Source organism: Idiotropiscis lumnitzeri, unplaced genomic scaffold (genome assembly GCF_059441095.1).
Source record: "Idiotropiscis lumnitzeri isolate Australia: NSW breed Sydney's pygmy pipehorse unplaced genomic scaffold, RoL_Ilum_1.0 HiC_scaffold_147, whole genome shotgun sequence".
Taxonomy (NCBI): domain Eukaryota; kingdom Metazoa; phylum Chordata; class Actinopteri; order Syngnathiformes; family Syngnathidae; genus Idiotropiscis; species Idiotropiscis lumnitzeri.
The window spans coordinates 143,025-157,345 of NW_028283685.1; the positions used below are offsets into that span (position 1 = coordinate 143,025).

The following is a 14,321-nucleotide window of genomic DNA, read 5'->3' on the forward strand; positions in this document are numbered from 1 at the left end:
CTATTCTCAGTAGAACTATTCAATGGATGCCAAAACGATAGAGACATGGCCATGGAGCCTATGCTGCGAGATTGTGAAAGGACTAAAATAAGTGTAGGATTTTTGAGGACCAGAAGTCAGCTTTTATTAGGTTTGACATTGATTTAACTTATGGAACAATGCAAATTATGGTCGGGTTGTTGTTGGACTTTTTCCGCTTTTGACTAAGGGACGGGTGTTTTTATTTTCTGGGACTCTTTAGAACAAGCGGCACGGTGGCGGACTGGTTAGCAAGTCCGCATCACAGTACAGAAGTGCAAGGTTCTCCCTGTGCCTGCTAGGGTTTTCGCCGGTTTCCTCCCACTTTCCAAAAACATCCATGATAGGTTGATTGGTCACTGGTCCAAGGTCTGAGTGTGAGAGCGGATGGTTGCTTGTCTCTGTGTGCCCTGCGATTGACTGGCAACCAGTTCAGGGTGTACCCTGTCGACTGCCCGAAGACAGCTGGGATAGGCTCCAGCACTCCCGGGGACCCTTGTGAGGACAAGAAGCAGTACAGAGGATTGATTGATTTATTAAAATTAAAATTAAATTCATGTATTTATCTATGCTAAATTTAACAAGGCTGGACGTTATATTTTGTGAATTTACATGTACCCCCAACTGTGACTTAATAACCCTTAAGGGACAAGATAACATTTTATAATATACCAGACAGCTAAGATTGTCATCTATGAACTATTTGACAAGGCAGGTCCAGCATTGTCAGCCACATCCAACAGTCAACACAGTTACTTTTTTTTAAATAAACAAAATCAACATTATTAATTAATGTTATTTTATTAATTCTGTATGCTGTGAAAGATCTTTATTCAAAGTATATTTGAAGTTATTTCTACCTTATTGCTTGATTTTTGTAGATTCAAGTTGGAGTTGTCAAAATTACAGATTCTTTTGAAGGCAGCATATTCAAACTGTGAGAAAAGGAGCGAATGCAAGCTACGCGGTCTTTGAGGTGCGGCAGAAGAGCTGAAAGCACGGTGAGTCCCGAACGATAATTGAATTAATTAATTAATCTTGGGTAAATGTCTGGCTCTCATTTTTTAGACTTACTTTACAATGTGTTTTGTAATTTTTCAAGGTTGCCTGTGTTGGAAAACTGCTTGGTGCGTTAGCTAAAACACAGTATGCTAAAATGATAAGTGACGAGAACACAGAGGGTATATCAACAACGTACGTACTCGAATTATTTTGGGGAAAACTTAAGTACATTATAATCACCCTTTTAATAATACTGATAAGCGTTGTGTGTTTTATTTATTTTTATGAGGACCTTTACAACGAGCTACATATTGTTAGCATTGGGCCTACGACGCTAAACACAGTGTCCCTCGATCTCTCTCCAAAATTCTCCAAAAGACTTAAGCTTTCACTCAAATTAATACAATCTACTCCACTAGCTCATTTAAGGCTTTTTTGTGATGTGTTTGATTTGGGTAAGTAAAGCAAAACATATTAACTGTTGAATGTTGCCTGTTATTTAAATAATAGAAATTCAAGATGAAAGTTGAACAGATATTGAAATGCTAGATTGGCTCATTCAGAATCATGCCACAATGTGCTTTGTATGTTTTGTGTGTGGGTTTATCAAGCTCTAATTCAATGCAGTGTCCAAAACGAGCGCGCATAATTGTTGGATGAATGTTGGTTAATAGAGTCAGATAATAGTTAAAATTCCAACAGTTGAACAGATGTTGAAATGCTAGATTGGCTCATTCAGAATCATGCCACAATGTGCTTTGTATGTTTTGTGTGTAGGCTTATCAAGCTCTAATTCAATGCAGTGTTGAGCTGCATTTGAGAGGAACTACGTAAGTAACTAATGTGGAAAAATTGTGACTTCTTTGTGTACTTTTATTTTGAATATTCAAATTTTGTGGGTAAAGGTTAGAGAAAATAAGTTAAAAATGAGAGCTGTACAGGTATTTAAGTTTTTGGTTTGTAAAATACCCGAATGTGGGTTTCAGCAGGTGAGGCAATGATTGGACAGAGCAAAAGCTATGCTCCAAAATAGAAGTGATTACACCTTCACTAGACTAACCTGCAGCTAATTACATAATTATAAAATTAACACTTTAACCTGGCTTCCCCATCACAGATGTATTCTTTTAAATGCAAAGCTCTTTGTTCTAGCTTTTGTTGTTAAATGACATTCATGCCCAAGTGTCTATGCATCCATTGCAGGGATGTTTTCTCAAGTGACGAGTCTGAAGCCTGTGATGACGAAGTACCATCTACACCTCCCCATGGATTGTCACAGAGAAAAAGCTTCCTAACCAAGAGAGGCGCTGCAGAAGGTCCTTGAGTACGTCCAACATGTTGAGTCTGTGAGTCTACTGCAGGATCTAATGCAGGTATGAAAATGATGAAATTTTAATGTATTATCTTCAAAATTATAAATAATTATTTAATTTCTTGAAATATAAAATTAGGTACCCTAAACCCAAGTAGGAACCCCAGTCCCAGTACATTCCTGATTCTGGAGCTACAGAGATCAAACCATCCTACTGTATCACTAAATAGCCCCACCTCTAAAACCCTGATTCGGAAGGCCGAGTTGAAAGACTTCAGAGTTCAAGATGGTCAACTGCAACTATGATAAGCCGAATGTGTTCACCCCAAGTCGGAAACTGAGAAAAAGACTCAATTTTCACATGATTTCAGTCCCTTCTATATTTAAAAGAATGTATTGGGGCTCTAAAAATGTGAAATATTTTTACAAGTATTTCTTTTACTACTCATAGGCAGTTTCATAATAATAGTACAATTTGGCATCGTGTATTGTTTTTTGGTTCCATTCAAAATGCACAAGACGTATAGACATATTTTGTTTGTGGATCGCTGCAGCATCACACGAGCGCACAGAGACAAACGTGGCAGCAACTTAAAACAATTAAAATATCGAATCGAAATCGGGAACTGAAAATCAAAAATCGAATCGGGGCTTGAGTGAATCGTTACCTCCCTAATCATAATCATTTTGGTAGAATGTTGGGCTCTTGCCCTTTGAGTGTATATGGCGTTACCGAAGCTGTTCACTTAATCGACAATTCCTTTCCTGTGACGTTTATCATAACCAGTTTAACTGCCAAAATATTTTTAAGTGTGTGATGATTATCTGGATCGAGTGACACCCATGTTATAATGGTTGCAGGTATTGGTGGATTGGACGATAGTGTCAGAACAATGATGGCGTTCATCATGACAAATCCTCTGTCTCTGAAGTACAATCTCTTTGGACATCGTAGCAAGAACAAGCGCCGAGACCTGCCTTTTTCTGATGTTCTATACGGTAATATATTTTTTTTTTAAGGGATTGTGGTGTGAAGACATTTCAGCATGTCCCATAAGGTTTCACAATCATTAAATAGCTTTACTAAGTTGGCTTCTTGTCTTTTTTGTTTTAGGAGCACTGAAAAGGAATGGAGCCACAAAGGACATCAACGAGAAGGACACAGGCAACCCTGTCCAAGTGGTTCATGGGAGCTTGTGATCAAGGTGGGAATAGGGCAGTTCGAGCTCGGAGATCTCAAGGCAACTGTCAGGTTTAAAACGTCCTGACGCCATTTTTAGACTGAAGGTGGCATAAATCCAGACCAAACCAGTTAGAGTTTTGTTTTTGACCATTCGCGAATGGGAGAGGAAGTCAGGAGGTGAAGCAGGCGTCTTGCCAGTTCAATCTCGCGCACTCTCTCTCACTCTCTACCACCCGTTCGGTCTTTTATCAGCAACCTAAGCAGACAATGGAGGTCTGTCTGAAATTCTAGCAGGCAGGCAGGAAGCAATCAACCACAGTAGTCAGTCAGGAATTCGAAACTAAAGTGTGTGCGTGTGTTCCAGTTGTGCGCGTGTGTGCTAAAGCAATAATGTGAGTGTCTGTGTGTGTGCGCAATTATAACTGATACAAATAGTGTATAAAAACATGATTAGAAATACACAAACTATTTACATATCCTCATCCCATCTCACATTCACCCGTTTGTGGGTTTAAATCATGTCCTTACGGCTTTAAGACAGATCATCATAATGAAATCATACAACAGTGTGGTCATCCGTGGAGGGGCGAAAACCCTCAGTAGGGACAAAATTCCCCTCCTCCCTTCCGGCGTGGAACGAGATTCTCATGGTATGTTGGTCACTTGGGAATAAAACATAAAAAAACTTCAATATACCTAGTGAAAAATAACAAAACTGTCTCCACGCAGAGTTTGTCTCCACGCAGAGCTTGTCTCTGCGGCGACTTGATCGAGGCCCTTGCCTCGTTGTAGGAGGGGACAGCCGTCTTTACCTCCCGGATCTTCGTGTGTGGTGTATGTGTGTGCATGTGTGGGGGCAGGGGCAAAAGGGTCCATGTGTTATTTAGGTTTCAGTGTCCAGTTCGAGTTTGTCATTGTCCAGTTCGAATTCGTCATTCTCAACATCAATCAGGTTGTAATGGTACATTTGGGCAACAAACATGCAGTTAATAATCATCTTTGTCATAAGAATAATGCAACATGAACAGACTACACATAACAAAAATGAAAACCATAATTATCCCGATATATTGTCTTTCAAATTCTTCGTAGTGGTCATAACATCAATAATTGTTTCATTTTATTAAAAATGTAAATGCAGTAATGTTCTCCAATCAAGGCTAAAATTCTTTATGTACGTCATTAATTTCCAAACAATATCTAATCTTTTTGTTCTGTGGCTTCAACATTCGTATCTGTGGCTGGTTGTGCGGTTCCGATGTGCGTGTGGTCCGATATTGTGACTCAGGTGGGCTCCTGTTCGAGGGATTCGCGTTGCTCGGCCTTTAGCTGGAAACCGGAGAAGCTTGTACTGCAACTGGTGGATCCAGCTGCCACGCCCCGCGACCTTTGCTGCCGTCGGGGTCACTGCAATCATCTGGCGAGGGCCATCTCAGCATTCACTTGTCCCAACGAAGTCGTTTCAGCACCTTGAAGAAGAGTTGGTCTCCCACACGGACGTGATTTCTCTGTGGATCAGAACACACTGACCAGTAATTGCGTCTTTTTTTTTTTTTTCTTTTTGGTCAAAACATGTTTCCCATGTGGACTGGGACTGATGTGCCAGTCGCTGGTGGTTCTGATGAACCTGAGAGTCGATAGGGGATAGTGTCCTAACTTCGGCTGGCACTATCCTCATTGTTGTGATTGAAACACAGTCTGGTCATTGTCTCCTTTTTTTCCCTCATTGTCTTGATAAGTCTGCCCTTAACAGTCCCATTAGTGCGTTCCACAAGTCCTGCAGACTGTATGCACAATGACGCTTTGAGTCAATTTTGCAACAACTGTCCCACTTGTTACAACATCATTCACAAAATGCATAATTTTCACTTCAAATCACTTCTTGAAATTCCAAATGTCAGGATAATTTGTGTTAGGTTGAAGATGTATTTTATCCCATATTTTACTCTATTAGTATTGCAAAAGAATTGTTCCACAGCGTGACCCATGTTTGACCATATGGATGAGAAGACTTCACAGAGAAGCGGATGCCTGAAGACTGGATCAACGTCTGCAACATCAAAGGAGGTGTGCTGAGACACACCTCTGAAACAAAAGGACTGAGACTTTAGTACCAGAGCACTAAAAGGGCATATCTGCCTTTTCAATCAGTGGATGACTGCCATTGATGTCTGTCTTTCCTCTTGTGTCTGAGATGTTTACATGTTCCTGCTGGTGCTCCCCCCTTCATCCCTTAGTGCAAATACATTGTATTGTTAGGGACTTCCCTAATAAAATAGAGGGCTCGGCGGAGTGTGCTCCAGAACGAATTTGGAGATGTAACTGAGCACACCTCCGTTCGTTCTCCTCGCGAGTAAAAGATCAACTCTTGTCTTCCTTCCATTCATTTAGCCTATGTTCAGTGAATGCTTAGGTGATTGAACCTGACAATTTGATTACACAACACTTTTTCCAACTGTTTTAGCATCAACATATGTTGTCGGAAACAACTTAATCCATTTTGAAAACATATGAATTACAACCAAACAATATTGCATCTCAAACAAATAACACTGTCTAAAAAAAAGTTTTTTGTTGAAAAGTCTGTATGTGGGAACAATTTCATATCATACTACCCCTCTCTTGACACATAGTTATGCTCTTGTGTCACTCTTATTACTTTTCCAATCAATGAATTAGGCAGCCAGGATTTGCCATCTGCCAATTTGCTGATCCTGTCCTCAGCAATGTTTGCACCTTTGTTCTCCCAATGTGTGCGTTCAATTACTGGTACCTTTTTCCCTGGCGTGGGATCAAATTGTCAAGTTGATTTTCTGCGTGTGTGTGCGTGTGGGGGTGTGTTCATTTTCCCTTTTAGCTGCGCTGTGTCGATATAAAGGCGAGGCAGTTTCCAATTGTAATTGTGTCATTTTCTGTTAAGTGAATTTTGCGTTCACAAATAACTATTTTAGACGTGCTTTATGCACAACTTTTCTTTTCCTGTTGTGGTTTTTAAAGCCCAATGTCGACAGAACGCATGAACATTTATCTTGACTGTCAGTCCACATTGTAACCATACAACTCATACAAGATGGGAAACCCCAAATTTTAATTAGCTCACACCCGCCTACGCTCTTCCTGCTTATCCTAACAATCTCTTATCCGTTGGTATCACAATGTTAGTACTCCCATCGCATAAAAGTCAGTTTGATTTCAGGCTGCGACCTTGGTTCTCAAACACTTTTACTTCTTATCAGTCTGGAATGCGCACCTGGTCTGTGTTACAAGTCTGAGTTCCTCCAGTCGGGAGGAAGGTCAAGTCGCGGTTTGGTGATAATTTGGACGGCTCCACAGTCGTGTGGCGCCTCCTAGATGATGCGGGGAAAAAATGACGCTGGGCTGAAATGCACCGCAACTTATCAGTATAATGTGTCCCTGTGACAATTAGGCCGGCGTGCAATGTGAATGTGGTGGGAAAAGAATGTAATTTTTTGATTCCTTAAAGCAGCAGTGAAAGCTCTTAATCACACTCTAAGTGGTTCTCTGCCACGAAATCCAAATTGTTGTGACTAAATATGCAAATGAATTGATTTTGCCCTGGTTCCTGCAGTAACCCAGGCTAATGAAGTCATTTTTTGCAGTCACTGTTTTGCTCAAATGGCTTATAATAATTTGGTAGTGCGTTAAGATGCTTTGTCGATACAATCTTGTAGTGTATCTTCACAAGTTCCAACATACACAACCCATTCCATGGCCATGACGATACTGTTTTAAAGATTACCAAGGCTTGTTGGACCTTTCTCTGCCACATAAATTACAGCCCTGAGAGGCACTGGGCCTCAACTTTATCTATGAAGGGTCAGGGATTTAATGGGGGTCACCGAGGCGTCCCAAGGAAAGTTTTTACAGAAAAGTGGTCTGGCAATATCTTTTCTCTTTCTTATCACTGACAATGCGCCCCTTTAAAGTTTTGACGTTTGTTTGAATTCGCCCGTGCTTATTAATTCTATTGAAGTCCAATTTTGCCAGTGTATCACGGCCTAATGAGTAAAACGCATGTTGATGTAGAACTCCTTCTACACACACTTTTATGTTTGACTTTTTACGTCACGTGATCCTCCATTGCTACCACATCTCGTCCTGAAAAGTTAATGTTTTGTAACAAGACTTACTGCTTCCTCCTTTCTTTCTTTTCTTTTTCCTTCCTTCTGCCCAACACGTTCATGCTTTCTGTGCATAATTTAGAATTTTCTTTTCCATTTTACAAGTTGGCCAATTTAAATTAGGTTGTTTTATTTGAAAAGCCTGTAATTCTCTTTTTTTTCCCCTTTTCACCTAATCACAAATTTCTTATCACAAAAATGAACATGTTAATTCTATTTTATTTCCTATTTTTCCAATCTTGTGACTCATTTCACTTCAACCAGTTCTACCTTAAAGTGGACAAGTACACATCAATGTTTTTTGTAGTTTCTATTTTCTTCTCTGCTTTAATGAAAATTATAGCCCTTCTAGCCAAATTTTTCCTGTGTCATTTCTATCTCTGCATTTCATTCCATTTCTGGCCTACCTTAATACTAAAACAAAAATGCTCTTTCAAAAATTAAAACTATCTAAAACTAGTGATGGCAAAATGAAGCCCCATAAAGCAGCCAAGCCCTGCAGGGAAATACTTCACACACGAATGGGCTTCGAGATGCTTCATTTTTCTTGACTACGCCATCCCATGGACAGAAAAATGTATAACATGCTTGGTGCATGCAATAAAATGGTGAGCTGTAAATCATGCTCTGCCCACCAAACAATATGTATTTGAAGAGTGATTTTAATTGTTCTGTTTTACTTTGTCTTCTAACTTCTCCAATATTCAGACAGCTCCGCCGAGACCAACGTTTCACCCCCACACTGATATAAAATGGACCCAACCGTTTGGGTCTCTTTCCAAATTTGGTACCAAAGCCTCCCCCACAGTGCGGCAGCTATCTTGAATTGGCCCGTTCCCAGAAAGTTTTACTTCATTCAGTGTCATTCAGTATTATTCAAAATCTTTCAGTGTCATTCCAAATCATTCAATGTCATTCACAATCTTTCCACATCCTTCCACCTTCCATCGTTCAGTGTCATTCCACATTCTCTTTCATATATAACATAACATAACAATAACATAATCCTGGGTCAGCAGACACCTAATTAATGTGTTAATACATGATACATTTTTCTATAAGCAACCCTTATGATTGTAACGTATTTTTAATTCTTTCTAGGCGGGAACTGTCCGAACAAAAAATTCATGCAATTTGTAATTAGACACTTTGTCATACAAAAAGTCACTCAGGGCAAGAGAAAAAAAATTGTCACTTGCCCAAGTTGGGCAAGTAATTTGGCCACTCGGGCAAGGCAAATTTTAGTGGCACTTGCCCTATGGGCAAGCAGTTTTTAAAGTTAACTTCGAACCCTGTGATGGTGTCTTGTGACCTGTCTTTATCAGCTGATGTTCCATGAAGGCGTGCCTTACCTGTCACAAGAATGAAGGCAAGTCACGCCCCCCGCTGTCCATTCACTCCGCCAAGACGCTGCTCCAGGTGGTAGAGAGGATGAAGGCTCCCTTGTCTCTGTTCATGGTTTTTATGCCTCGCTTGCAGATCTCAATGGCCTCTCTGATCCAGCGCTGTAGTTTGTTCTCTTCTGTGCGGATGACCCTGCCCTTCTCCCGGTCCATGATGTGGTTTTCCCTTTTGCAGTGGTCAGTGATTGCTGATTTGTAATGTTCATGTTGTGCTTGTTCTTTTACTGCTCTGATTTTTTAATTTTTTTGACAGGTAAGTCACACCCTCATGGAACATCAGCTGATAAAGACTGGTCTCAAGACACCATCATGCGACACTCTGAAGAAGGCGAAAGACTCGCTGAAACATGTCAGGTAAAAAATTAACCTAAAACATAAATGTCTGCTTTTAATGAATCAGTCAAATATCAATAATAAGAAGACAAAATGAACCTAATACAAATAAATGAATGCTTAATAACTCCCCTGCACATGCTCCTAAAAATCCAAACCTTCACCTGTAAATAAAACGTCCCGACCTGAAGACATCTTAATGTTATTATTTTGTTTTACACACAGCGCCGCCAAGTGGAATCAAAAATTTGTTTTTATTTAAATTTTCACGTACTGCACGGTGCCCTTCTGACGAATCCGACTGAAAATTAGTCAGAAAAGACTCAAGACAATGATCTTACTCTCTGCCGAATTTTGTGACGTTTTGGCAAAAGGCGTGGCTATTACGGTGCTGAAAAGTCCGATTGTACTTTGTGACAACAAAAGCTCCGGCAACATGACTCAGATGATCCTATCTTCTCGAAGTTGTACACATTTGAGGATACTTCAGCTCTGAAGACTTCTACCAACTTATTTTTCATCGTAGTAGTAGCGCCACCAACTGGTAAAAGCTAATACAAGTTATTTTCTTGGATGTTTTTCTCCGTGCAACTCAACAAGGTCGCCCTCATATATGCTCGGATTACTGTTTCGGCCATGAGGATGTCACAATACGAAATTCGTCCTTTTTCGTGAAAGGTTGTGGGAGTGGCATTGCACTGTTCGGCAATAAAACAACGCTGATTATGAGGTTGTAAATATGAACGACAACTCGTGAAACTTTACACACACATCAGGCCGAGCAAATTTATCAATATTTTATACGTTAGTTGTGCAGCTTTTTTGAAATGGCTCGCCATGGCCCTCGAGAAATGTTCAAAAAAGCAACCCTGGTTGAGTGTTTCACCTCGCCTTTTGTAAATTTTATGGAGTACAGTGAACCCTCGGTTATCGCGGTTAATGGGGACCGAGACCACCCGCGAAAACTGAAAATCCGCGAAGTAGCGGCACACCTTCAAAAATGCTTAAAAAAAATACAATATATATAATAAATATATAAATATATATATATATATATATATATATATATATATATATATATATATATACGGGGAGAGAGAGAGTGAAATTCATGTTATAACAAAAAAAACAAATTATTATTAAAACATATTATTTTTTAATTCCCCAGCCATTCTTTTTGTATTTATTTAATTACTCCGACTTTTACCTGCTGGTACGCCGTCCGGTGTACCCTGTGAAATGAAAGGTGGCATTCTTTATTTATTTATTCATTTATTCATTCATAACTGACAGCCTCGCGCTCCGCTCGTGCCCGGGCGGAAGAGGTGCTCCAATTCGGCTTAACTGTGACACACGCCCGCCCTCCTCCCCCGGAACTTCCATTCGGTTAAACTTAGGGGCCGCTTGGCACCGCCCGTGCCCGGGGAAGGTGCTCCTCTTCGGCTTACTGTGACGCGAGCATGCCCTCCTCCTCCGGAGCTTCCATTCAGTTAAACTTAGGGGCCGCTTGAAACCGCCCGTGCCCGGGGAAGGTGCTCCTCTTCGGCTTACTGTGACGCGAGCATCCCCTCCTCCTCCGGAGCTTCCATTCGGTTAAACTTAGGGGCCGCTTGGAACCGCCCGTGCCCGTGGAAGGTGCTCCTCTTCGGCTTACTGTGACGCGAGCATGCCCTCCTCCTCCGGAGCTTCCATTCGGTTAAACTTAGGGGCCGCTTGGCACCGCCCGTGCCCGGGGAAGGTGTTCCTCTACGGCTTAACTGCCACGCACGCCGGCCGGAGCTCTGGTACGGTCCAAACCGCGCGAAACGTCGCCACCGATCGTGTCCGGGGGAACGTGCTCTTCTTCGTCCACTCTCCTCTTCGCCCACGCTCTTCTTCGGCGCACGCCGGCCGTCTAACCGCTCCAGCGCCCCGTCGTGCCGCTCGGCGAAACTACAATGCCCCCGAATATTTTTTAGACCCGCGAAGCACTGAACCCGCGAAAGGTGAACCGCGAAGTAGCGAGGGTTCACTGTATGTATAAGACCAAGACCTACAAAAAAGTCTCTTGGAGCAATGAGCTAGGTTTTACAGGAAGTCGGCCATTTTTAATTTCCTTAAAAGGGGGCGGGTCACCACAATGGACTTTGTGTAGAAATTATTATTGGGGCCCGAGCAGCGACGGCGGCGAGGTCCCTATTGTTTTTGTAGAAATTATTATTAGGGCCCGAGCAGCGACCGCTACGAGGTCCCCATTGTTTTTGTGGAAATTATTATTATTTTTATTATTATTATTAGGGCCCGAGCAGTGACCGCTGCGAGGTCCCTATTGTTTTTCTAGAAATTGTTATTAGGGCCCGAGCTGCGACGGCTGCGAGGTCCCTATTGTTTTTGTAGAAAATATTATTACTTTTATTATTAATAATATTATTATTATTATTATTAGGGCCTGAGCAGCGACCGCTGCGAAGTCCCTATTGTTTTTGTAGAAATTATTATTATTATTATTTTTCCGATTGTTCGATCGCATTTTTGACCCCCGAAACATGCACAAAAACTCACCAAACTTGGCAGTCTCATCGGGCATGGCGAATAATTTGATATTTTAACGTCTAATATGAACAGGAAGTGAGTTATGAATTTTTGAAAGTCCGACTTTTGCCCTTTTTTGCATGTTTACAGGGGTCATTCTTTTGCACCCTGATCCTAAAGGCTTCATCTGATTGCCTTAAAGTTCTGTCTGGAGCATCTTAAGACCTGGGACAAACACTGGGGCTAAAATTTTTTGTTTCCGAAATACTATATGACGGGGGCGGGGCTTCAAAGTTTTCACTTAAGATTTCCTTCGCCGCAATGGACAAAATGCTTAATAACTCTCCTGCACGTGCTGCTAAAAATCCAAAACTTCACATGTACATTAAGAGTCGGTACCTGAAGACATCTATATGTTTATATTCAGTTATACACCTTGCGCCAATCAATATAAATTTTTACATTTTGACGTACTGCACGGTGCCCTTTTAACGAATCCGATTGAAAATTGGCTAGAAAAGACTCAAGACATTGATCTTACTCTATCCCTATTTTTATGACTTTCCTTCAAAGGGCGTGGCTATTACGGTGCCGCAGAGTCTGATTATTCTCCGTGGCAACAAAAGTTCCTGCAAAATGATTCAGATGATCCATCTTCTGGAAATCTTTCACATTTGAGGATATTCAGGCCCTGAAGACGGCTGCCAACTTATTTTTGATCGCAGTGGTAGCGCCACCAACTGGTTAAAACAAATACAAATTATTTTCGTTGATGTTTTTCTCCGGGCAGGTTAACAAAATCTACCTTATATTTGCTCGGATGAGTGTTTAGGCCTTGAGCATGTCACAATACGAAAGTCTTTCGCCTTCTTCAGAGTGTCACATGATGGTGTCTTGTGACCCGTCTTTATCAGTTGATGTTCCATGAGGGCGTGACTTACCTGTCACAAGAATGAAGGCAAGTCACGCCCCCCGCTGTCCGTTCACTCCGCCAAGATGCTGGTCCAGGTGGTAGAGAGGATGAAGGCTCCCTTGTCTCTGTTCATGGTTTTTATGCCTCGCTTGCAGATCTCAATGGCCTCTCTGATCCAGCGCTGTTGTTTGTTCTCTTCTGTGCGGATGACCCTGCCCTTCTCCCGGTCCATGATGTGGTTTTCCCTTTTGCAGTGGTCAGTGATTGCTGATTTGTAATGTTCATGTTGTGCTTGTTCTTTTACTGCTCTGATTTTTTCATTTTTTTGACAGGTAAGTCACACCCTCATGGAACATCAGCTCAAGACACCATCATGCGACACTCTGAAGAAGGCGAAAGACTCGCCGAAACATGTCAGGTAAAAAATTAACCTAAAACATAATTGTCTGCTTTTAATGAATCAGTCAAATATCAATAATAAGAAGACAAAATGAACCTAATACAAATAAATGAATGCTTAATAACTCCCCTGCACATGCTCCTAAAAATCCAAACCTTCACCTGTAAATAAAACGTCCCGACCTGAAGACATCTTAATGTTATTATTTTGTTATACACACAGTGCCGCCAAGTGGAATCAAAAATGTGTTTTTATTTTAATTTTCACGTACTGCACGGTGCCCTTTTGACGAATCCGACTGAAAATTAGTCAGAAAAGACTCAAGACAATGATCTTACTCTCTGCCGAATTTTGTGACGTTTTGGCAAAAGGCGTGGCTATTAAGGTGCTGAAAAGTCCGATTGTACTCTGTGGCAACAAAAGCTCCGGCAACATGACTCAGATGATCCTATCTTCTCGAAGTTGTACACATTTGAGGATACTTCAGCCCTGAAGACATCTACCAACTTATTTTACATCGTAGTAGTAGCGCCACCAACTGGTAAAAGCTAATACAAGTTATTTTCTTGGATGTTTTTCTCCGTGCAACTCAACAAGGTCGCCCTCATATATGCTCGGATGACTGTTTCGGCCATGAGGATGTCACAATACGAAATTCGTCCTTTTTCGTGAAAAGTTGTGGGAGTGGCATTGCACTGTTCGGCAATAAAACAAAGCTGATTATGAGGTTCTAAATATGAACGACAACTCGTAAAACTTTACACACACATCAGGCCGAGCAAATTTATCAATATTTTATACGTTAGTTGTGCAGCTTTTTTTAAATGGCTCGCCATGGCCCTCGAGAAATGTTAAAAAAAAGCAGCTCTGGTTGAGTGTTTCACCTCGCTTTTTGTAAATTTTATGGAGTACAGTGAACCCTCGGTTATCGCGGTTAATGGGGACCGAGACCACCCGCGAAAACTGAAAATCCGCGAAGTAGCGGCGCACCTTCAAAAATGCTTAAAAAAAATATACAATATATATAATAAATATATATATATATATATATATATATATATATATATATATATATATATATATATATATATATATATATATATA

General features: G+C 41.0%; 1 long non-coding RNA gene across 1 annotated transcript; it reads left to right on the plus strand.

The window, feature by feature from the left end:
• The first annotated feature begins 1,826 nt into the window (after window positions 1-1,826).
• Window positions 1,827-9,239, plus strand: LOC148315066 (uncharacterized). Its single transcript, XR_015841304.1, has 5 exons — window positions 1,827-1,850; window positions 2,224-2,393; window positions 3,194-3,331; window positions 3,447-3,537; window positions 9,137-9,239. It is a non-coding gene; the product is annotated as an uncharacterized LOC148315066 (long non-coding RNA).
• Window positions 9,240-14,321: the final 5,082 nt, after the last annotated feature.